Source organism: Corylus avellana, chromosome 3 (genome assembly GCF_965113065.1).
Source record: "Corylus avellana chromosome 3, dhCorAvel1.hap1.2, whole genome shotgun sequence".
Taxonomy (NCBI): Eukaryota; Viridiplantae; Streptophyta; class Magnoliopsida; order Fagales; family Betulaceae; genus Corylus; species Corylus avellana.
The window spans coordinates 22015149-22040119 of record NC_142492.1 but is presented as its reverse complement, the minus strand read 5'-3'; the positions used below and the strand labels follow the sequence as shown (position 1 = coordinate 22040119).

Below are 24971 nucleotides of genomic sequence, written 5' to 3'. Positions count from 1 at the left end.
AAATGCACTCCCAAACGCACTCTAAGGCCCCGTTTGGGAGTGCGATTTTAAAAATTACGTTTTTAAAATCGTTACTTTTTAAAATCATACAGGCGTTTGGTAAAAGATGCTAAAAAATACTTTTTATTTTTTATTTTTTATTTTTATTTTTTTTTTTATCAATTGAGTGTTTGGATAACATTAGCATATAATTGCAGTTTCATGACCAAATTACCAACAAGGACATTTCTTTATAACAATAAAGTAACTAACATTGTCTATAAGCCTCCATTTTTAACACCAATGCAAACAAAAGTATGACTTATAATTTGACATTAACTTTGAGTTTTCTACTTAAGCAATTATATATTGCTATATTACTTGTTTCTATATGCTTTTTTTTTTTGTATTTTTTTTTTCCTTGAAACATATTCCAAACAGACATATAATAAAAAAATAGAAGAACAATCCATCAAATTAAACTAATAATATTTGTCAAATTTAACTTTTACATAATTCACCAATAATTTAAATTAGTACTTGATAAATCACCAAAAAAAACTTAAAGGACATTAAAAATTAGCCTAAAACATAAATAATAAAGCACTGTTTACAACCGACAAACAGATTGGGCTATATTGTCACAAACCACTTTCATCTCCTCGTCATGTATATTGTCAATGTTTTCCTGACTATTACTCCTTGCATCATCATCATCATCACTATCGAAGTTATCTTTATCTCACTTAAACCCTTTATCCTTTCTGTCATGTATTCTAATAAAATTATGAAGGACCGCGGTAGCAACTACAATGAGCATTTGGTCGTTAATATCATAAGATGTCATTTGCCTTAAAATATGCCACCTATTCTTCCACACACCAAAAGTTCGCTCTATAACACGTCTAAGTGATGAGTGAACATAATTAAACCTCTCCTCTATCCCATTTCCTCGACTAGCTCGTCGAAAATTGGGAAGGTGATACCTCTCCCCTTTGTAAGGTGTCAAGTACTCTTTCATTAAGGGGTATCTAGCATGAACTAAATAATATTTTCCTACACACGATAATAATAACCATCTATGAGATGTACATAAACAATATGCATTCATAATCAATAAGATTAAAAAAAAAAAAAAAAATACTATTCCTGGTGGTGGTTTCGAAAAGTTTGCAGATGGTTTATGAATAGCATCTAAAAAAATACGTGTATCATGTGCCGCACCTTCCCATCCTACCATAATAAATGTGAAAAGTAAATCAAAATTGCATGCCGCAATCACATTTTGAGTTTGTGTTCCTTTTCTTCCAATGTATGGAATTTTCTTATCCTCTCTAACAACAACTGGGATATGTGTTCCATCAATGGCACTGAAACAGTCCTAAAATACACATGTCATTAAATTTTAGATACTTATTAAGTTACTTTAACAAAATGTAAAGACACATTGAGCAATACTGATAAACAAATAAAATAAGTACCTTAAAATGTGGCCAATACAATAGATTGTGCAAAATTTTTTTGGGAACTTCACTGAAGGTGGGATCAGAAGGTTTGATGAGATCCATTACCATTAGGTTAAGCGCTTTTAGAACTGTATGAAAAATGTCTATGTATAGTCTCACCAGAATGTTGGAACCTTGCTTGAACCATTCTATTACATGATCCTTGTGCAAGAATAAACAAACATATACCTATTGACTCTTCTAGTCTAATATGCCTCGTGTGCTGAAGTCTATATGTATGTTGCAGAACATTACATAATTGAAAGAAAATACGTGGTTTCATTCTAAACATATCATGACATATAGCCTCATTTCTAGTCATCATATGTATCAACCACCTATATCCATTTTCTTTAGAATTTCTACAAGGTTGTTTATCAATGTATTTAGTGGCATATGTCACCACTGCACGACATCTAGCAAAAACAAGATGGTAAAATTCATCATCACTATCATCATCATTATTCTCGTCATTATCATGAAAATGATCATAATTACCATAATCCATATAATCATCATAGTGAGTGATACCTAAAAAATATTAACAATTAATAAGATAAAAGACATAAAACTATCCTTTAAAGAAATTGTTCAACAATCACACTTATCAAATTTGCATTATTCAAATATAAAATAACATAAGTCATATCAAGTGGAGAAACTAAAATTACATTGTCCAAATATAATAATAATAATAATAAAAAAAAAAAACATAGTTCAAACATCCCAACACCGAAAATAACAAATGTCTTATTGCAAATTTATCCACTTGCTAATCAAGTAAAGAAATAGCGGTTGTCTATCGATTTTGCTTCATCTTTTAGAGACATAAGCTGCAAATGTTGTTTTTCCAACACAACAAACACCTCTCTTTTCTTTATTCTGAAAAATACGAGCTGCCATACGATGGAAATCAGAACCCTCCTCAACACCATCCAAGGTGCACACGCGCTTCAAGAGATCACGAATATTGTTGCTTGAATTTGCTTGACTTGTGGTCTTTCACTCAACAGCATTACTTATTTTACTAAGCTCGTTTAGTAGCTTTGACACAGTTCCTGCTTTCTTTCCTTTACTTTGCATGATGGTACCTACTCGCTTCTTTCTCATTTCTTGGGGAGGCTGTGTAGGATTAGGTGGCTGTGTTGGATTAGCTGTTTGTGTAGAATTAGGTGGCTGTGTAGGATTAGGTGTCTATGTAAGACTAAGTGTCTCAATATCATCATGATTATATTGAGGACTCAACTCACTAGACGAGTCACCTGACACCTCCACAGGGGTCTCAAAATTAGTAGGTAAACCACATGTAGAGGGAGTCCATGCACTTTCTCTAGTAGCTGCAGTGTCTCTGAATATTATGTCTAATAAATGAAGGTTATCTAAACCTTTTTCCCAGAATTTTGAAGCCTTGGGAACCTCCTACATAAGTAAAATGATTATATTAATAACTAAAAGTGCAAACTATTACTAAAAAAATCATATTAATTGATGATGAGAGACACACCTTTAACTTCCTTTCCCACCATTCATTCGTTGCAACTATTGTTCCTTTGGTTGCATCCGATCCTAATCCAGCTTCACTTCCTTTCAATTTGTTCCAAGCAATCCAATCTTTTTTCAATGTGTCCCACTTATTCTTGAACTTACGATATTCCCATGACTTACCGGTCTTATTTCTAAATGCTACCTCAATATTCTTCCAACTATGTTTTGTAAAGTAGGTATTTGGTCGATTACCTTGAAACACCTCATCCACACAGAGTTCACAAAAGATTGTAGTAAATTGTGATGTCCAAAGAGCTCTAGCATCTGAGTTACTTTGTTTTGATTTAGGGTTAGGATTGGATATCTTATTTTGTTTATCCATCTACAAAATTATAATTTTAGAAACCTAGTAAGACACTAATATATTAACCATCTCATATACCAATAAAAACCAAAAGAATTATTAACATAAAAGTATGGCATTCAACTATATATAAACCATCAAAGCTTTATTTAAGTCTTTACTTTCGTCATTTTTAGCTTATAAGTTGCAACATGTTTCTTTAATATATAAATAATGTTTGAATTTATCTTTCATTATATTTTATATATGGACATGTGGAGTTGATATAAACATTGAAATGAAACAATACTAAAAAAAAATTAAAAAGTCATTATTTTAAATTGTTACTGTGCACATCACTGTGCAATGCACAGTAACGGATCACTGTGCACTACACAATAAAAAAATTAAAATTAAAAAAAATCACAAATTATCATTGTTTATTACCCATTAAAAAAATATATAAAAAAAAATCATCACAAATTGTTACGGTGCAAGACCCATTAAAAAATAAAAATAAAAATCCATCACAAATTGTTACTGTACAATACTGATAAAACCCAAGAAAATAAGTGAGAGAATGAAGAAGAAAATACTTGTATATTACTTGATGATTATTGATTTACATGAGGATCTATTTATATAGAAAATTTGGTTTACGTAGCCATTAAGAATTGTTGTTGTGATCTTCTATATGTTTTGTTCTTTCATGAAAGACGGGATTTGAGGCGATATGGATAGCCACCTTGTTGTCGCAATAGAATTTCGCTGGTTATGGATGTGGGATATGAAGGTCTGCTAACAGTTGTTTTAACTAGGTGATTTCACAGTAGGTTGAGTCCATAGCTCTGTATTCTGCTTCAGCTGAAGAACGGGATACTATTGTTTGTTTCTTTCTTTTCCAAGATATTGGTGAGCTTCCAAGGAGTATACAATATCCAGTGACTGAACGTCGAGTGTCTCTGCATCATGCCCAATCTGCATCACATAATGCATGCAATTGAATGTTGCTTGTGGCTGATAAGAGAATTCCTTGTCCTGGAGATTGCTTGATGTAGCGTAATACTCCATGTGCTGCATCTAAATGAGATGTGCGTGGCTTGTCCATAAACTGACTCAACACCTGCACTGCATATGCCAAATCTGGTATGGTGATGGTTAAATAAATCAACTTACCAACTAGTTGACGATATGACGAGGGATCCGCAATGAGGTCTCCATCATGTTTACTGAGTGTCAGATTTTGCTCCATGAGAAAAGTGTTGGGTTTGGCACCAAGGGAGCCTGTGTCTTCAAGTACTTCAAGAGCATACTTTCTTTGTGATAGAAAGATGCCTTTCTTTGAACGAGCCACTTCAATGCCCAAAAAATACTTTAGGTTGCCCAGATATTTGAGTTTGAAATGGTCACCCAAATGTTTCTTAAGCTACTGAATTTGCTCCAAGTTATTGCCTACCAATATAATATCATCTACATATACGAGAATAGCTGTGAAGTTACCTTCGTGGGATCGAACGAATAGTGAGTAGTCGGCCTTGGACTGTTTATATCCTGCATTAATGAAAGTGGAAGAGAGTTTTGCATACCATCGTCTTGAAGCTTGTTTAAGCCCATACAGGCATTTATTGAGTTTGCAAACTTTAGTCCCCCTTTCATCCGAAACTAGGAGGAAAGTGCATGTAGACTTCTTCATGAAGGTCACCATGAAGGAAGGCATTGTTTACATCAAGTTGATGCAAATGCCATCCGTATGAAGCAGCAAGTGCATGGAGAGAGAGTGGACAGTTACCATTTTAGCGACGGGAGCAAAGGTCTCCGTATAAGCAAGGCATGCCTGTTGGTTGTAATCCTTAGCCACTAAGCGAGCTTTATACCGTTCCACGGAACCATCTGGGTGATATTTGATTTTATAAACCCATTTGTAGCCAATGGATTTCTTTCCGAGTGGAAGAGGAGTTAAAGTTCATGTTTAAGTCGACTCAAGAGCATCCACCTCAGCACGCATAACATCACTCCATTTGGAATCTTGCATGGCCTGCAAAAACGACTTTGGCTCTTGTGCAAGGGAAATAGCAGTGGTAAAGGCACGATGGTGGTTAGAAAGGCATGTATAAGATAAAAATGCATCAAGGCAGTAATGGTTAGCTGATGAACGCACCAACACTGATTCAGATGATTGAGTGGTACGAGATGGCAGAGCCTGTGCAAGGTGAAAATCACATAAGTATGCAGGTGACTGGGTCGACCGAGTGGATCGCCAAGTGACCAGACAAGGAGAGGGGGCAGTCTGGAAGGTGGAAGGGGCAACTTGAGCTTCAACAACAGGTGACAACGAGGTAGCGACATCATCAGGAAGATCAAAAGGGATAGGTAAGACCTGTAAAGATTGCTTAGGGGAGGTTTGGGCAAAAGGGAAATGATCTTCATGAAAAAGGAGATCACAAGAGATGAAGGTTTTGTGATGATCAAGATCATATAGACGGTGTCCTTTCTGACCATAAGGATTGATGCGGTATTTTTGTGACCAAAAATATCAATTATAAAAATAACCACTCGCAATAGGACGAATCTTTGTAGGATACGGCTATAGAGAGGGTGTCGAACCTCAAGGACTGCAGGGGTTTAATTATCAAAATTAAAAGATCAAAGTTAACTTAATTAAAAGGGGTTTTGATTTGATTTGCTTAAAAACTAAAGTGCATGAAAATAAAAGAGATTTAAAATAAGAGAGAGAGAGAGTAGGGTATTGACTTCACCTCTATCCGCACAACAATGGCTAATTATAATTATTCCCAGAAATTCATTCTATACATGTTATAAATAAACAAGAAACTACCTTATTAAAGAATAAGCATAATCTATCTTCGGTTGGCACGGATCGTCCACCTAACCACTAAGATGCGGTACGACCCGTCTTCCCTAGGTATAAATTATCAAATTCTTTAAAAGGATACATACAATCAATGAATAAGTGTAACCCATCTTCGGTTGGCACGGATTGTCTACCTAAATTACACTAAACTAGGGTGTAGTACAATCCGTCTTCCCTAGGCATGGCCTATCAAATCCTATTGATCATATGTCAATTAAACCCATTGTATAACCATCATCCTCATAATCACAGAAAACAAGAATGATTCGATTTCAATAAAAGTAAAATACTTTCTAAGACAAGAGAAGAATTTCACAAATATTGATATTGGAATTTAAGAACAATTGCATTTAATAATTAAGAACATAAATCAATTGTAGCAATCCTCAGAGTTATACAATCAACATGCATAAATTGAAAATCTAGAAAGTAAATACAATCAAACCATTGTGCTTGGATAGGGCTACATCAACACCCTATTATAGAATTAGCCGCTCATCGGGGTGCTAGGATGGCCTCCTGCCATAGATTATCTCCTCTTCAACTTGTCAAGCCTCCAAGAAGATTTTTGTATCTAAAACTAAGCACACCTTCTCTTGAAGGTTAAGGGTCTATTTATAGGGAGCAAGCCAGTCCTAGAAGCCCTAGGAAACCTAGAAATTTCGGAGATTTAAGTCCAAGTCCAATTAGGATAAAGAAAACCTAAGTCCAAATCGGAATAGGATTCGCCCAGAATTGCGTTCCTATCTTGTGGGGCGATTTTGGCAATGTGGTGCTCCGAATTAGGAAAATGCTATTTCACAATGATTTGTAGAAATTTGAGTTAGCTTTCCAGTGCCGCTTGAATCACCTCAATCAGATATTTGAGCTAAAAGTTATGGCCAAAATACCAAGACGTATGCAGAATCCAAAATTGAATCCAATCCGATTTTGACTCCAATTTGAGAAATTCCGAATTAATCCTTTTCTTTATTTGATTTAAACTTAACCATGATTGGTTAAGTTTAACCATATCTTATAGGTCTTCTCAAAGTGTGCTTTTAAGCCCAAAATCAATGGAATTAATTGCATCTTGATTTATAACCTGAAAACACAAAAACAAAACAAAATCAAACAAATAACAACGCTAAGGAATTAACATATGCAAATTAAGGGGCTTGAATGTGCAACATTCGGCGCTTATCAAGGATAACCAAGGAAGACACATTGTATGGCACGAGAGTCAAATTTTGATGGATTTTGTGAATGAGTGGAAGCAAGCATAAACAACCGAAAACTCGTAAGTGATTGTATTGAGGTTTCGAATTGTGTAACTTCTCATATGGAGATTTTCCAGATAGGAGGGGGGTAGGGGTTCTATTGATCAAATAGGTAGGGGAAAGGATAGCGTCTCTCCAGAAACGTGTGGGTAAGTGGGCTTGAAAGAGTAAGGCTCGGGACATATTGAGAAGGTGACGATGCTTACGTTCAACAACTCCATTCTGTTGGAGAGTAGAGACACAACTGGTCTGATGGATGATTCCTTTGTTAGAATAAAAGGATAGAATATTGAATTCAGAGCCATTGTCACTACGAATAATTTTGATGGTAGTTGAGAATTGGTTCTCGACAAGGTTAATGAAGGATTGTAGAAGAAAGCGAGCCTTAGATTTGTGTTGCATCAAATATACCCATGTACATTGGGTGTAGTCATCAACAATGGTCAGAAAATAATGTGCCCCATTAATGGACGATGTGCGGTAACCACCCCAAATATCAACATGTATTAATGCAAAAGGTGCAATAGAATAAATTTGACTAGTTGGAAATGGAATACGTGTTTGCTTAGCTAGAGGACAAACAAAACATTGTTCTGAATTTGAACTACAAATTTCAGATACATTATTGGAAAGAAATGACAAAACTTTATTGGAGAGGTGACCTAATCGGCGATGCCAAAGCTGTGGGGTTGACTTTGCCACTTGACACCGTGAGGGTCTCGTGTTGGTGAAGTAATATAGGCCATCCTGCTTAGTGCCCAGACCAATCATCTTCATCGAGCGAAGGTCCTAGATGAAACAAAAATTAGAAGAAAAAATAATGAGACAATGCAATGTCCTACATAGTGTACGCATAGAGATCAGGTTAAAATGAAAAGTAGGAACACAAAGGACATTATGAAGGATGAGTGATGGGGAAAAAGTCACAGATCCAATGTGAGTTACGGAAGCATATGAGCCATCAGGTAATTAGATAGTACGACCATGAATAGGATAGGACTGGGTCAAGGCAGTGGGAGAACATACCATATGATCAGTAGCACCACTATCAAGAATCCATAATGAATCATCAGATAAGACAGAAGACGTACCTGATAGAGATGGTTCGGTACTACTTGCTTGGTGGGCCATGGACTATTATGGAGTGACATTATTCAAAATTGCAAGGAGCTGTTGGCATTGATCAGGTGTAAAAGGAAAACTGTTGGTATTGGAAACCTGATGAGCATGGGGCTTAAGACTAGAGCCTAAGCCTGAGTCAATCTTGCGATGAGTAGGAGGGAATTCGTAAAGTTGGTAGCACCGCTCAGTAGTATGACCATCACGACCGCAATAAGTGCATTTCGGTCTTTCCTTCTTCTGAAAGCCATATCGGTTGTCCTTCCATGATGGTAGATTGCCTTTTGCAGCCAAGGCAATGTCCTCAATGGTGGGTGGGATGGTAATGCTGCGTTGGCGTTCCTCTTGAAGGACCAAGGCATATGCAGGACTGACTGAAGGCAATGGTTCTATCAAGAGGATATGTCCCCGAACAGCTGCATATGACTCATTGAGATCCATGAGGAACTTGATAGTACGTTGACATTGCTGTAGTTTAAGGCCCTCCTTTAGTGCACCACAGGTGCAAAGAGAGCTGGGCTAAAGTGCTGATAATTCATCCCATAACCCTTTGAGTTTTGTGAAGTATGTGGCGATAAGCATGGTGCCTTGAACGAGGGTGCTGATATCTTGCTCTAGTTGGAACATGCGAGGACCATTCACTTGAGAAAATCGCTCTTTAAGATCCAACCAAATGTCGCTCGTAAGGTTGCAATAAATAACACTAGCGCAAATGTCATTAGAAATGGAATTTAATAACCAAGATTTTACCATATTGTTGCAACCGCTTCATTGCGGATAATCTTCAAAGGAGGTCATTGGTGAAGAGATGGTCCCATCATTGAATTCGAGCTTGTTCTTGGCGCTGAGAGCCATAATGATTGCCCGGTTCCAAGTTTGATAATTTTCTCCATTAAGAGATGAGATGCCAATACTACACCAAGGTGATCGGAGTGGTGGAGGTATAGATGATGATTGGGATCTTGGGAGGGAGGTATGGAAATGATAGAAGGTGTGGTTTCAGTCATGTTGAAGACTATGGTTTTTTTTTTTTTTTCGTTGAAGGGAACACTAAACGATCTATAGCTTAGGGAGGATGGCTAAACTACCTGTAGTTTATGACATGAAAGACATGGAAGTGTATTGGTTTGTGTAGATGGGCTTAAAAAAAATTGTTCAATGTAAGAATTGGGCTAGGTCTAAAAGTCAAAACAAAATGAGTAACAACAAATAAAAATAATTAAATAAATTAAAAAAAGAAAAAAGGATAGTGGGTTAGGAATGAAAGCACCTGCTGACAGTGATTTACCCAGAAGCAATTGCTTTTTCTTGTGCAGAGTGTTTAACCACAGTGGAAAAAAAAAAAATTGACCCTCCCGAGAGCAATTTTTCTTTTCTTCTTGTCTTACAGCAATCAACAGATCCAGCAGAAAAAAATTTGAACCAACGGAGAAACTGAGGGATGGGTGGGGCAAATCTGACAACACAAAGTGGTGGGCTTGCTACGGCTTGGGCGTTCGACGGGAGTGATGAAACCGGCTGCACAATGCCACTGAATCAGAATTTGGGTACTGATCGGAGTGGGCTCTGACCAAACGAGTACCACACTGATGTAGATGGTGTCCTCTGACCAACGAGGATCACTGGAATGGGTAGAGAATGGCCAACACGTTTTTTGACCGGCGAAAGCATGTGGGACGAGTACCCAAAATCTTGCAAGAATGTTGCCGACAGTAGGGCTGTCAAAAATTACACGGAAAGCGGTTCCGGTTGTTTCCTGGTTCCAGTTCCAGTTGCAAAAAAAAAATAAAAATTCGGGACCCCGATTCCGGTCCCGGTTTTTGGCACCCGGTAAAAACCGGGAAACCGGAACCGGGTGTATATATATATATATTGTTTTTAGCAATTTAACCACTGAGGGTTCACTTTACAGTTCACGCCTCTCTTCTTCCTTACACACACACTCTGTCTCTTTCTCTTTCTTCTAAAACTCCTAAAACCACTTTTTACCCCTTTTTATTTATATAGGGGTATGCTAAACAGTCCACTTCTAAAACCACCTGGCAGGAGGACGTATATTGTAAAGATCGTTACACAAAAGGATGTCAGATTTAAAATCGAAAGTACAATGAAACGGGCTAAACCCATGGTTGTTTGGCCCACATGGTGTGAGGTCGGGGCAATACTATTGGAGTTATTGGTTGTAGGAAGCGGAGGGCAGTCCTCTTGCAAAACTCCTCAAGGAGGGTTCACCGTTGCTTGGAAGGTGACTGCTACAAGCAACGCAGCAGCCACCAACAAAATATTGCGCGTGTCATTTTTCATTTTTGTTCTTTGACTGAAGAATAATATGTATATCTTCTTGTCAAATCTGACTGGAGATTTCAAGTAATCTACAAGAGACTCAATTCTCGGAAGATGCAAAATACTAAAACATCTGGCACGACATAGCATGTCCTTGATTTGTTGGGTGTGCTTGTCTCGTGTGTGCCCTTGTAATAGGTCAAACACTGTAAAACCCCCTGAATTCTTGGCACTTACATCAAGTTTACAATGGAAGAAGGACCTAAAATTCAATAATAGTCGAACAATATGCAAGATATATATAAAGATGCATAATCATGATCTCATCAATGCATAATAGCCTATATATATATACTATTCAACCCCCCAAACACTAAAGCAAACTTGAAAAAAAAAAACAAAAATAAAAGCAAATGATATCAATTAAGGAGAATAAAAATAAAAAAAAAAACAAATTAACACAAAATATCCCAACCAGAAGTTGAAGTAAAATTATTGGAGGAAAATATATTTTCACATGTTTCTGTAATTAAAACCTTACAGTAACCCTTTGCACGTTAAGATATATATATATATATACAGTAACCTTACAATTTTGATATATATATATATATATCAAAACTCGTTAAGGAGTTTAAAATCGTTACAGATTAAAGATAGGCTTACAAAAGAAAGCGTTAGTGCTTACTGAAGTAAGAGGCAGAAGACAGGAGAATGGCAAGATAGTTCTTATGGGAGAGTACTGAAGGACTCTAGAAAACCTCTCGAAAAACCACTGCCTTACAATGGGGGAGGGGAGCCCGTTATATAGGCTGATTACAAAGCATAAAACAAAATACAATTGATTACAATAAAGTAAAAGCTGGCGCCGCATCAGTGCGGTCACATGTGAACAGTGAAAGTCGCCAATCTGGAACAGTTGCTGTCGGCAGACAAAACTTGAACAGTGAAGTGAACAGTGCGTCTGAACAGTAATCCTGCACAATGTCGTCTGGACAATGAACAGTAATTTTGCACAGTAACTTCGAAAACAATCTGAATAGTGACCCGTTTGAGATCACAAATTTCTTTTGCTGGCGTTATGACTAGTGAACTGTGAACGACCCGTCAATGGAATGGTTCAATTCTTTTTTCTCTGGGAACATAGTGGTTGTTAGGGACCAAATAGGAGAACCAGGAGCTAACCGTTAGTGGCTAGTCTGAAGCAATTGTATCCCAAACTATTCTTCGTCATCATCAATAGAATCAATAGAGTCAAGGTAAGTCTGAACCCATTGTTTCTTCTTGGAAGAATATTTAGGAACTGGGGGAAGAGGAGGAGGTGTTGTGACTGGCACAATGGCATCATATCTTCGAGTCATTAATTCAACTTTTTTGACAATGGGTTCAATCTTGGGGGACATTTCCCAAGTTTTGCATTGGAACCGATGTCTCTCAATCTTTTCATGATTTCTGACATATTTCCACTTGAGGAACCAAGGAATTCTGAATTTTTTTGAAAAATAGAGCATGGGGGGAAAGATAGGGTTAAAATGCTCAACGAAACCTTTACAGGCGACGTGAGAGGAAAACAGGTGAAAAGCATAGACAAGAGGAGAGGGAAGAACATCAATGGTTATGCCAAAATGGTCCCACCATTGTTTAAACCATGCGGGGAGAAGACAATTAAAGTTTTCATCAAAAGTAATGAACCAGAAGTGCTTGGACTCAGGGTTCTGGAAGAACATAAAACGAAACCAGGCGTTAACATAATCATAATATGAATAAGGAATTTGAGAATTGGAAGAGGGAAGAAGTTGAGAGGGGTGGGAGCCCCATTCTTCGACAGAAATGAATTTGACAATATAGGCAATGGTCCCAACAATCATTTGAGGATTGTCTTTTTTGGCAATAGGTCGAAATTTGACAGATTTGGTTTGAATTAATATATCAGTGAAAAATGACAAATCTTTCAAAGGATGTTCAGGGATCCAATGAAAATGAGCAGGAAAATAATTAAGAGCTAATTCCCTAGGAGTTCTGGAAAGATCTTCAGAGGAAAACAGATGGCGCAGGTTAATTATAGTACTATTAAGAAAGAAATTCTTTCTGTTGTTTTATGTATTACTAAATTTCAATCTGATTTGCTCAACCAAAAATTTCTTTTGCGTATCGATTGTAAATCTGGCAAATATATTTTGAAAAAAGAGGTTGAAAGTATTGCATCAAAACAAATTTTTGCCAGATGGCAAGCCATTTTAAGTGTTTTTGATTTTGATATTGAATACATTAAAGGCTCAAACAATTCTATACCTGATTTTCTTACCCGTGAATTCTTGCAGAGCCACAATGGCCAGCAAAAAGGGAAAGGAAAAGGTTAATTCTGTTTTGAAGCCTAGAGCTTCTATTCCTCTTGATTCCCCGGATGATCCTTTGACGGCTCATTCATTCCTTTCAATTTCTTTCTTAATAGTACTATAATTAACCTGCGCAGAATTCCAGGATCTAGAATGGAATCGAACAATTTGTTCGGGGGATTCTGGGTTAGACCCTGGGGAAACAACTTGTTTTAGAATACCTCCAAATCCAATTTCAGAGGCATCAGTATCAACAATTTTGAAAGAATTATCAGAAGGGATGCCTAAACAATGAAGAGTTTTGACATGGATCTTAATTTCTTTGACAAGAGAAGTATGAATATCAGACCAGGGAGGAGGATTGCCTTGTAACCTTTCAAATAAAGGTTTACAATGTTTTCGCAAATCCTTATAGAAATCAGCAATATAATTCAAAGAACCAAGAAATCGTTGCAGTTGTGATTTCTCAGTAATGACATCAGGGAATTTGTCAGCAAACTGAATTGCCCTGTCAATAGGACGAATTTGACCTTTGGAAATATCAAACCCAAGAAATCTGATTTTATCTTGGAAGAGTTTGATCTTTTTGGCAGAAACAACAAGCCCGTTATATCTGATGGTTTCTAGAAACGATTTCAAATGTTTCCAGTGTTCATCGATGGACTTTGAGAAAACAAGGACATCATCAATATAGACAATAGTGAAATGGCTGAATGGGTTGAAAATATCGTTCATGATATTCTGGAACTCACTCGGGGCATTTTTCAAACCAAAAGGCATGACATTCCATTCATAGTGTCCAAAGGGGGTAGTAAAGGCCATTTTGTACCTATCACTATCCTTAATCTGGACTTGCCAAAATCCTGACTTCATATCAAACATAGAGAAGACAACAGCGTCATTAAGACGACTGACCAGGTCCTTCCTATTGGGGATAGGATACCTAATCCACTCTAACACATCATTGAGGGGCTTGTAGTTAATGACTAACCTTGGAGCACGTCTTTCTAACTCGGCATTTTTCATGACATAAAAAGCAGCACAAGACCAAGGAGACTTACTCTTACAAATAATACCTTTAGCAAGTAAATCAGCAATTTCTTTTTAACAAAATTCTAAAGTTTCGATCTTCATTTGAATAGGCCTAGCTTTAGTTGGAATTTTGTTTTCAGAAAAGTCTTTCATTTAAGGCAAAGAAACAATATGCTTTTTCCTATGCCAAAAAGCATTAGGACGTTCAGAGCAAACAGAGTCAACAATCAAGGTATTAAAAGCAGAAACTTTTTATTGCAAAAGCTCGTCAGAGAGTTGTTCAGCAATCTTTTTGTACCTTAATTCTTGTTTGAGAAAATTAAGTTGTTTATGTTTGGCAGAGACCAAATTTAAACAACTATCATCAATATCAAATTTTGAAGCAAAAGGAAATTTCACTTCAAATCCCATTTTAACAGTTGAGACACCAGTGTCATCAATTGTTATAGGGTAAAGCATGGCAATGAAAGGCAGACCAAGAATGACTTTATCAGTCATGTTCTTGACCAAAACAGTAGGAATATGAAAACAAACATTGTTTTGACAAACATGGACATTGTTTAACTCATACTTGATGTTCAATTTTTCTCCATTGGCTGAATGCAACCGTTCTGTGGATTTTTCAAAAATATTTGCTGGGAATCAATCCTTCTTGGATACAATTCAAATCAGCACCAGAATCAATCAAAGCAACAACATCAAGGGTAAAATCAGGAGAGACAATGATATGCACTTTAGACTGCCATTTGGGAGGAACAACCTTGTTGATCAAGTTGACAAAATGAACATTATTAGAAACAGGAAGTTGCTTATCCCTTTTTAGGTTAACCATATCTTTCCTGATGTTACGAATCTCGTATTTTAAATCAAAGATTGTAACTACTTTGGATTTCTGTTTTGAAATTTTTTCCAAAGGATTTTCAGGAGATGTTTTAGCATTATTTTGTTCTTCAGATTTGGTCAGAACAGAACAATTACTAATACAATCATGGTCAATCTCATCAGGAGGAGCAGGTTCAAAATCTTTCGTAGGATTGACGGATCCGTCAAAGATCCTTTGGACTTTTGGCTCCATTTCAATCTTACCAAAGTTTTGTTCAAGAATTCTGACGTTAGAATCAGTGGATTCTTGAGAAGAATTTTGAAAATTGCCAATATTCTGTTCTGAAGAATTGGTTCGGGCAGTAGTCAAATCAGAAAGCAATATGTTGACATTCTCAAGGTTTATTTGAGAAGTTTTTTCCAAATCAGAAGGTTTTGGCAAATTAGGGAGAGAAATCAAGGATCTTTCAATCTTTGGAGGAACAGAGGAAACTTGTGGATCAGAAGAGAGAGAGGAAAGTTTTTCTTCGATACGATCCATCTGTTGTCCTAAAATATGCAAAGATTGAGCACAAAAATTGTTTTGTTCGATAATTTTCCTATCGTTAGTAATAGGATCCTTATCTGGGGTTTTAAAAGGAGAACATTTGACAATGACCTTTTTGCAATTAATAAGAGTATTTTCAAGAGGAGGATGAGAAGATTTAACGATAGATTTATCTTCTTTGACAAAATTCTTTTTGACAACATTTAAAACATTATTGACAGGGAAATGTTTTTGAAGATAATCAAAAACAAAATATGTTTTTGGGACTCAATCATCATCTCATTCCATTTGACTTTGATGAGATCTTGTTCCTTGGAAGAATATTTGGCACGGAAAGCATGCCGAAGAGCACGATTTTCTTTTGACAAAAAATCTTTTGACAAAGCAGGCCAATCAATGACAGAAAAGAAATCTTTGATTGGGGAGGTAGAGGTGATGACATTACACTGATGATGAGCAGTGGGAAGAGGAGCATCAAAATCAGAAGCAGGAGGAGAAGTAGATCTACCTTCGTCATCCGTTAGGGGATGATTTCTAGTAGAGTAAAAAGCAGAAAAAACTTGGGAATCGGTAGAAATTCCTTTGAGTTTCAAATCAGACATTTTTAAATCAGGGTTAACCGGACAAAGAGGAGGAGAGTCGTTTAGAGACTCATCCACATCTTTATCACGACGACGAAATCCTTCTGAGGTTGTAGAACCCGCAAAAGAATTCCTTCGTTCGTTAACCAACAGAGGCCTTTCGTACAGGGGTCTTTCGATCCTGCTAGAAAGTCCTAAATCAGAAAAATTGATTTTGACAGATCCATCCATATATTGTTGGATGTAATCAAGATTAGAGGCATCGTTTACTACTCGAGAAGGTTTTGCAACACCTTCCAAAAGCCACTCGTTGGGGAGGTCAATCTCATCCCAGCGAATCATTTTTGGAGTTTTGATCTTCGCATTCTGAGTAGAACTTTGAATTAACAAAGTTGATTCACCTGGATTCTTGATCACAGCTTGTGGATCTAGATTTGTCTTCATCAATTTATAATAAACACGATAGATGATAGCAAGGGGCCTGCTACCTTCTTCCATGTTATAACCAAAAGACAGAATATTAAACGTCAGAGCTTTCAAAATATGCAAATCAGACAAAGCAAGAGAAATGTTGGGAAAGACATCAAAATGGACAGGACCAACAAACAAGGAAGATTGAATCATTCCAAGAATACTGGTCTTAAAATCAAGAAATCTTGCGTCACGCAAGCAAAGCAAAACAGAAGCATTAATTCCAAGTCGAGTCAATGGCTTGACAGCAACTTGAACACAACCAACATGCAAAAACTTATAACCTTTAGCAAGAGAGTCGTTAATGAACCTCTTGTTGAATAGGGTTATAGTTTGATCTTTGCCGGTAATAGCAAAGGTTTGTTCGACAGTTTTGACAGAAAATTGAGATTTAAAAGAAGATTTAAACCAAGAAGTAGTGTAAACATCCTTAGCGTCCAGCTTAGGGATGTTCCATTTATCAAAACATAAATTATTATCAGATTTGACAGAAAAATTTTCGAAGTTAACCACGTCCGGTGGCAAACTGGAATTAGAGCTAACAGAAGAATTAGATCTCCACATTTTGACACACAAACTAAACTCAAAATTACACACTAGGTAAAGTCTTAAAGGATCTCATCCTAGGTACTCACTCACTGGGTAAACTTCCTAAGCATGTCCTTCCTAGACGCTAGGTTTATCCACACATACCCTTGGCCGCGAAACAGCGCTACACATACCCTTGGCTACTCTCTACAGTCTCTTCTTCACGCCCTAGATGCCAAACCCAGGCTTAAGCGGGACTTACAGGTACCTCGACAACTATAGTAACGGGGTGGTAGGCAAACTGCACTGACGGGGTGGTGGACTACCAACCAACAGCTAGGATCTCGACACAGAGAAAGGTTAACAGGGGGTAAGCAAAGAGGAGGAGAGCAAGACTATACTCAGGGGGTTCAAAGGAGAGCAGGGTGTACATCAAGCAGCAAAGAGACCGGAACTCTTATGGCTCTGATACTAAGGAGGGTAGGGGAGGAAGCGCAGTATGCATAAGATGCAAGGGATAGGGGAGAGTGATGTACATGCATATAGATAAATTAAATCAAAGCAGATAAAACCGACCAAGGAGGCAGATAAGCCTATCTTCTGAGCAAGATGCCTCTAATCTTGATTACATCCAACAATATATGGATGGATCTGTCAAAATCAATTTTTCTGATTTAGGACTTTCTAGTAGGATCGAAAGACCCCTGTACGAAAGGCCTCTGTTGGTTAACGAATGAAGGAATTCTTTTGCGGGTTCAACAACCTCAGAAGGATTTCGTCGTCATGATAAAGATGTGGACGCGTCACTTAACTCCTCTCCTCCTCTTTGTCAGGTTAACCCTGATTTGAAACTCAAAGGAATTTCTACCGATTCCCAAGTTTCTTCTGCTTTTTACTCTACTAGAAATCATCCCCAAACGGATGACGAAGGTAGATCTACTTCTCCTTCTGCTTCTGATTTTGATGCTCCTCTTCCCACTGCTCCTCATCAATGTAATGTCATCACTTCCACCTCCCCAGTCAATGATTTCTTTTTTGTCATTGATTGGCCTGCTTTGTCAAAAGAAAATCCTGCTCTTCGGCATGCTTTTCGTGCCAAATATTCTTCCAAGGAACAAGATCTCATCAAGGTCAAATGGACTGAGATGATGATTGAGTCCCAAAAACATATTTTGTTTTTTGATTATCTTCAAAAACATTTCCCTGTCGATAATGTTTTGAATGTTGTCAAAAAGAATTTTGTCAAAGAAGATAAAACTGTCATCAAATCTTCTCATCCTCCTCTTAAAAACACTCTTCTTGATGTCAACAAAATTGTTGTCAAATGTTCTCCTTTTAAAATTCCAGATAAGGATCCTATTACTAACGATAGGAAAATTATCGAACAAAACAATTTTTGTGCCCAATCTTTGCATATTTTAGGGCAACAATTGGATCGTATCGAAGAGAAACTTCCCTCTCTCTCTTTTCTGATTCAAAAGATTCCTCTGTCCCTCCAAAGATTGAAAAACCTCTAATTTCTCTCCCTAATTTGTCAAAATCCTCTGGTTTGAAAACGACTTCTCAAATGAACCTTGAGAAAGTCAACAAATTGCTTTCTGAATTGACTAATGCTCGTGCCAGTTCTTCTGGACAAAATTTTGTTATCAAAAAAGTTTCATCTTCTGATTCTGAAACTTTTTCTCAAGAATCCACTGATTCTGACATCAGAATTCTTGAACAAAACTTTGGAAAGATTGAAATGGAGCCAAAACTCCAAAGGATCTATGACGAATCTAAACCCTTCAATCTTACAAAGAATTTTTATTCCAAACCTACTCCTCCTGATTTACAATTTGAGGAAAGGTTTCTCCAATCTCAATTCTCTGTGTCTGCTGACAAATTGTATGAATGGAATATTGACGGTTTATCTGAGCAAGAATTGCTCAATAAGATGAATCATATGTCCATGGTTGCTAATGCCTATCTCACGAATCACAATAAAAGCCAAGCTGATATTGTGGATTTACTTGCTACTGGATTTTCTGGTACTCTGACAAATTGGTGGGATAATTATCTCACTGAAGATCGAAGAGATCAGGTCAAGAAAGCAGTAAAGAGTGATGAAGAAGGATTGCCCATTTTCGATGAAAAAATTGGTATAGGTGAACCTGATGGCGTTAACTCCCTGATCTATACAATTATCAAACATTTTGTCGGAACTCCTTCCAATATCACTTCCCGTATTTATGATTATTTGAACAATCTTCGATGCCCTACTATGTCTGACTATAGATGGCATCAAGATGTCTTTCTTTCCCGTGTCATAGTTAGACTTGATAGTCAAAAACCTTATTGGAAAGAAAAATTCATTGACGGATTGCCTTCATTATTTGCTCACAAAGTCAAAGATGAATTGATCAGTACCGACACTGGTCTCATTGATTTTGAAAATTTAACTTATGGTGATTTGTTTTCAACTGTCAAAAAACTTGGTATTAAGATGTGCATCGATCAAAAGATGATCAGACAGCAGCTTAAAAATGCCAAGAAAGCTAAATATGAAATGGAAAATTTCTGTGAACAGTTTGGATTACCTCCGATGGCTCCCTCCAAAACGCATAGGAAGAAGTCTAAAGCTCTCATGAAATCATCCCCTCCATATTACAATAGTAACAAGAGAAGAAAATTTAATAAACCTAAATTTTCTAAACCTCCTCCTAAACGGAGTAAAGAATCTAAATTTGAAAAATATTTTTCAAAAAATAGATGTTTCAATTGTGGAGAAACAGGACACTATGCTGACAAGTGCCCAAAGCCTCCCAAAAAGATTAAAAAAGAAATTAATGGTTTAAACATCAATGATGATGAAAAGCAAAAAATCTTTAGAATTTTTCAAAACAATGCCTTTTCAGATTATTCTTCTGATAATGATCTTCTAGAATCCTCTGATTTTGAATATTGATTTGCCTTAGAAATTTCTAAAACTGTTTTCAAATTGGTTGCACTGATGCCTACTGCAATTCAAAAACCTGCTCTGTTTTAACGAAATCAGAAGAACAAGAAGATTTGCTTCTTACCTTGATTTCAAAAATTGAAAACCCTGATTTGAAAGAAGAATATCTTAAAAAACTTAAGAAACTCATGACAAAAGATGTTGTTGAAAAACCTGTCGGCACTATATCTCTTGAGGATACCTTAAAACGATTTTCAAAACAAAAATCCAAGGTAGTTACTATCTTAGACTTGCAGCATGAGATTAGTACCATCAAGAAAGATATTGTCAACTTGCAAATTGCTTTGCAAAATGTCAATCATGAAAATAAAGATTTACAACAAAAGCTTTTGCTTTTAAATCTTAAACAAATTTTTCCTGGAAGTATTTCTGATAACGAAAATACTTCTGAGCATGATGATGAAGAATCCTGTCATAAATCTTTGTCCAATGAGATTAAGATTGTCAGTATGATCAGCAAATTTGTCCCTCCGAGATGGTATTCAAATGTCAGAATTACCATTTCTCCTGATTATTCTTTTGATGTTTTTGCTTTGATTGATTCCGAATCTGATTTAAATTGCATTCAAGAAGGTTTCATTCCTAGCAAATACTTTGAAAAATCCACACAACGGTTGTATTCAGCCAGTGGAAGCAAATTGCACATTGATTTTGAATTAAAAAATGCATATATCTGTTTTGATAATATTCATTTTCATATTGCCACTGTGCTTGTCAAAAACATGGGTGAAAAGGTAATTCTTGGTATGCCTTTTCTTGCTTTACTTTATCCATTTTCAGTTAACGAAATTGGTGTTTCAACTGTTAAATTTGATGTTAATATTCAAATACCTTTTGCGTCAAAATTTGAAATTGATGTTAATAGGTTGGATATTAAGTTTAGGCAGTCCTTAGATCTAGAAATGGATGAGGACCCAATTACCATCAGAATTTTGTCTTGTCTAAACACCCCCCTGACGGTCGTGTTTACCCAGAATTCTTTGTTCATACCTATCCCTGTCATATGGCGCATATTATTATTTCTGTTTTACAAAGAATAATTTTAACGTTATTCTGCATATATTTTATAAAGGTTTTCACCTTTTTGATTTTAATTATTTTCCTTTTGAATTTTTGCAATGCCACCATGGCCAGCAAAAAAGATAAAGAGAAAACTGTTCCTAAAGCCCTGACTATAAAGTCAGAATCCTCCCCCCTTGCTTCTTCCCTGCCAATTTCATCTGTTGCCATAACCAACAGATTTGCTCCCTTTGCTCCTTCTTATGATTCCCAAATGACGTACTCAAGTACGCTTGCCTCCTCTTATGATCCCTTTTCTGATAAACCCAAAAATCCCTTCTTAAGGTATGATAAAACGTCTACCTTAAAGTCGGATTACATAATTCTCCCTTATTTCCATAACTTGTTCTTTGTCGAACTAAATTGTTCTGCTTCCTCTAAATCTCCCAGAGATATTGCTGTCTCCTACTTCCCTCCAAATTTTCATTGGATTCCTGAACATCCTCAGAAAAATTTGGCTTTCTATTCAGCTGTCTTAAAATAGACTAACTCCGTCTCTTTCAAATCTATTCCTGATAGGATTAATCCAAATAAGATACTTTATCATAGTGTCTATTTCAAACGGATTATATCTGAAAAGGAATGGGGTAACCATCCCTCTGTCACGAGATCCCTTAACGGATTTTCAATTCCTTGTACCTACTATGATTATGTTGATGCCTGGTTTAAATTCTTACTTTATCAAACCTCTGTCTTTGATCATTCTTGGTTTGTTAATTTTGATAAGAACTTTACCGGTATCTTTCCCCTTTGGTTCGCCAGATGGTGGAACCAATTTGGTTTGATTCCTGATATCCTCCCCCTCCAGCTAGTTGAAGCTTTCCAACTATTTAAGAACAGCTACAAAGTTGATTCTTATGGTGCCAAGTTTCCAACTATTCTTTATTTTGTCAATAAATACAAAATTCCATGGATTCTGAAATGAAATTACCACCTGTCAGATGACAAGATTCAACGACAATGGTTTATCAAATGGTGGGATAAATGCTCACTAACTGATGACATTGTCCTCTCTGTCAAAAGCATGTCTCAGGCCCTTAAGGCCCAGCCACTAATGGCTAAACCCCCTCTCCTTGTCACCCCCAGTATATTTTCTTCTCCAAAAGAAGAAAAAGAAGTTTCTCCTGCTTCTTCCCCTTCATCCAGTTCCTCCAAGAAGAAATCTTCCTCCAAAAAAGAGAAGATTAAAGCCCTTCTTGCTGCCCTTGATGATGATTTTGACAACGACGAAGAAGACGAAAAGTCTGCATCTCCCAGAAGAAATCCCTCTTGAATCCCCTCCAGAATCCCTACTATGAGGATACTCAAGAATATTATCCTTATCCTGGGATTGAAGATATGTGAAAAGGCCTCTGACGGCTCCTATTTTGGTCCCTAACGACCACAAAGTTCCCAAGAAAAAGAACTGGAACTATTCCACTGACGAGTCGTATTCAGTTCACTGTCCATAACGACAGCAAAGAAGTTTGGTGATCTCAAACGGGTCACTGTTCAGATTGTCTTCGAAGTTACTGTGCAAAATCACTGTTCACTTTTACTGTTCATTGTACGGACAACACTGTACAGGATTACTGTTCAGACGCACTGTTCACTTCACTGTTCATGTTTTGTCTGCCGACACTACAGTGCCGACAGCAACTGTTCATGATTGGCGACTTTCACTGTTCAAGATTGGCATCGAACGTGCCTCTACTGTTCACATGTGACCGCACTGACGCGGCGCCAGCTTTTACTGTTTTGTAATTGATTGTAATTTGTTTTATGCTTTATGCTCAGCCTATATAACGGGCTCCCCTCCCCCATTGTAAGGCAGTGGTTTTTCGAGAGGTTTTCTAGAGTCCTTCAGTACTCTCCCTCAAGAACTATCTTGCCATTCCCCTGTCTTCTGCCTCTTACTTCAGTAAGCACTAACGCTTTCTTTTGTAAGCCTATCTTTAATCTGTAACGATTTTAAACTCCTTAACGAGTTTTTTATCGAGATTTGTTTATCTTATCTCCTGTCTTTTATATCTTTATTTATCAACTGTCATACCGCCTCCTTGGTCGGTTTTATTTGCTTTGATTTAATTTATCTATATGCACGTACATCACTCTCCCCTATCCCCTGCATCTTATGCATACTGCGCTTCCTCCCCTACCCTCCTTGGTATATATATATATATATATATATATATATATATATATATATCTTCATTGGTCGTACCAACTCTATTCGCTCTCTTTAGTAGAAAACATAAGTGGAGACTACTTACCTGGGGGTTGATTTTTGAATACCGCAATTTGCAATAGAGTGTTGCCTTCCTCATCCTGCCAATTGAGCAAATTCTTCTCCCACAGTGAGGCATATCTAAACCAGGCCCGCCGAAGCCATCCCAACAGGAGCTGAAAAGCATTGAACATGTTGTATTTGAGGGCAATATGCAAGACAGTCTCTCTTCGAACTGTTACAAATTCAATAGATTTAGGGCATACTTTTAAAAATTCAGCCAAAAGATGAACGTTTCCTATTTCAGCTACGTAATGCAAGTGAGTCACACCCTCCCTTCCTTAGACACGAACAAGGTCTTCATCAACATCAAGTAGCAGGAGTGTCACTTGGGTTTGTGTTTTTTGTAAAGCAAGGTGCATTGTGGTGAAGCCATCTTGATTAAGCTTCCTAGCAAATGAATGCTTTAACCTCACAATCACCATGGCAAATTGAGTTTGCCCTGCAGATGCAGCTGTGTGTAAAGGAGTCTCAACAAATGAAATCGTATCGATCCTATCCAAAACATATCCATCTTTCTGTATCAAAGAATACAAGGCATCAACACTTCTTTGCTGAGCAGCACCCCTCAAACTCTGCTCCATTCCTATTGCTGAAATGAGAAGATTGGGTGTCCTCTATTTATACGATTGGATCATATATACTAGCACAGTCACTCAAGCAATGAGTAGATTTTTTTTTTTTTTTTCGAGCAAAAAGGGTAGGCCAGGGAAACTAATTGTAGCTATCCTACCTGGCCATGACCATAGTAGTACCTACCCACTGGGAGCCATGCAGGAGAGGCCTAGATGGTGGGAACCACAGGCGATTCCACAAATCCGACTGAGCCATACCCTGACCCAGGCGATTCCACATATCCGACTAAGCCATACACTGACCCATCCAAGGTATATGCATGGCTAAAACTAATCAGGCATATGTGGCAATTATTCATTGCGGAGATTTAAACCCATGCTCTAATATATGCCCTGACTACTTAAAAACTTCCTTGGGTCATTGACCTACCACCCTTGATAGTCAAACAACGAGTTTTAACGTATGTACATTTGGTTCCATATTGTTCACTCCGATCATGACTAGTAGAAAGTGGAAGGAAAATGATTAGTATGGAAGACAAAAATTAATGCTACAACAATCTTTACCCTTTCATGTTCCATGCATGCCTCATTCACTACAAAAAATCAAATGGTTTCTAACGTGGCAAACAAATTTTGCCACGTCAGTAAACACTTTTGGCACGTCAACAAATGTTTTTTTTTTTACGTGTTGAATGTGCCACGTCAATATTTATTGACGTGTTACAATCAACACATCAGGATTTCCTGACGTGTCAATATTTGACACGTCAAGAAATTTAAATTCAATTTAATTTTTTTTATATATATATATATATATCAGGTTTTTGACGTGCTATTTTTAGCATGTCAGAAACCTGATATAAAATATATATATATATATATATATATATATATATATATATATATATATA

At 37.0% G+C, this 24971-nt stretch overlaps 3 pseudogenes; all 3 read right to left on the bottom strand.

Annotated features, from left to right (window-relative positions):
• Positions 1 to 589: 589 nt before the first annotated feature.
• Positions 590 to 1998, bottom strand: LOC148586917 (uncharacterized; annotated as a pseudogene).
• A 488-nt stretch (positions 1999 to 2486) lies between these two features.
• LOC148586916 (uncharacterized) lies at positions 2487 to 3351 on the bottom strand (annotated as a pseudogene).
• Positions 3352 to 10557: 7206 nt separating this feature from the next.
• LOC148586915 (ankyrin repeat-containing protein BDA1-like) lies at positions 10558 to 24066 on the bottom strand (annotated as a pseudogene).
• Between the last annotated feature and the right edge of the window lie 905 nt (positions 24067 to 24971).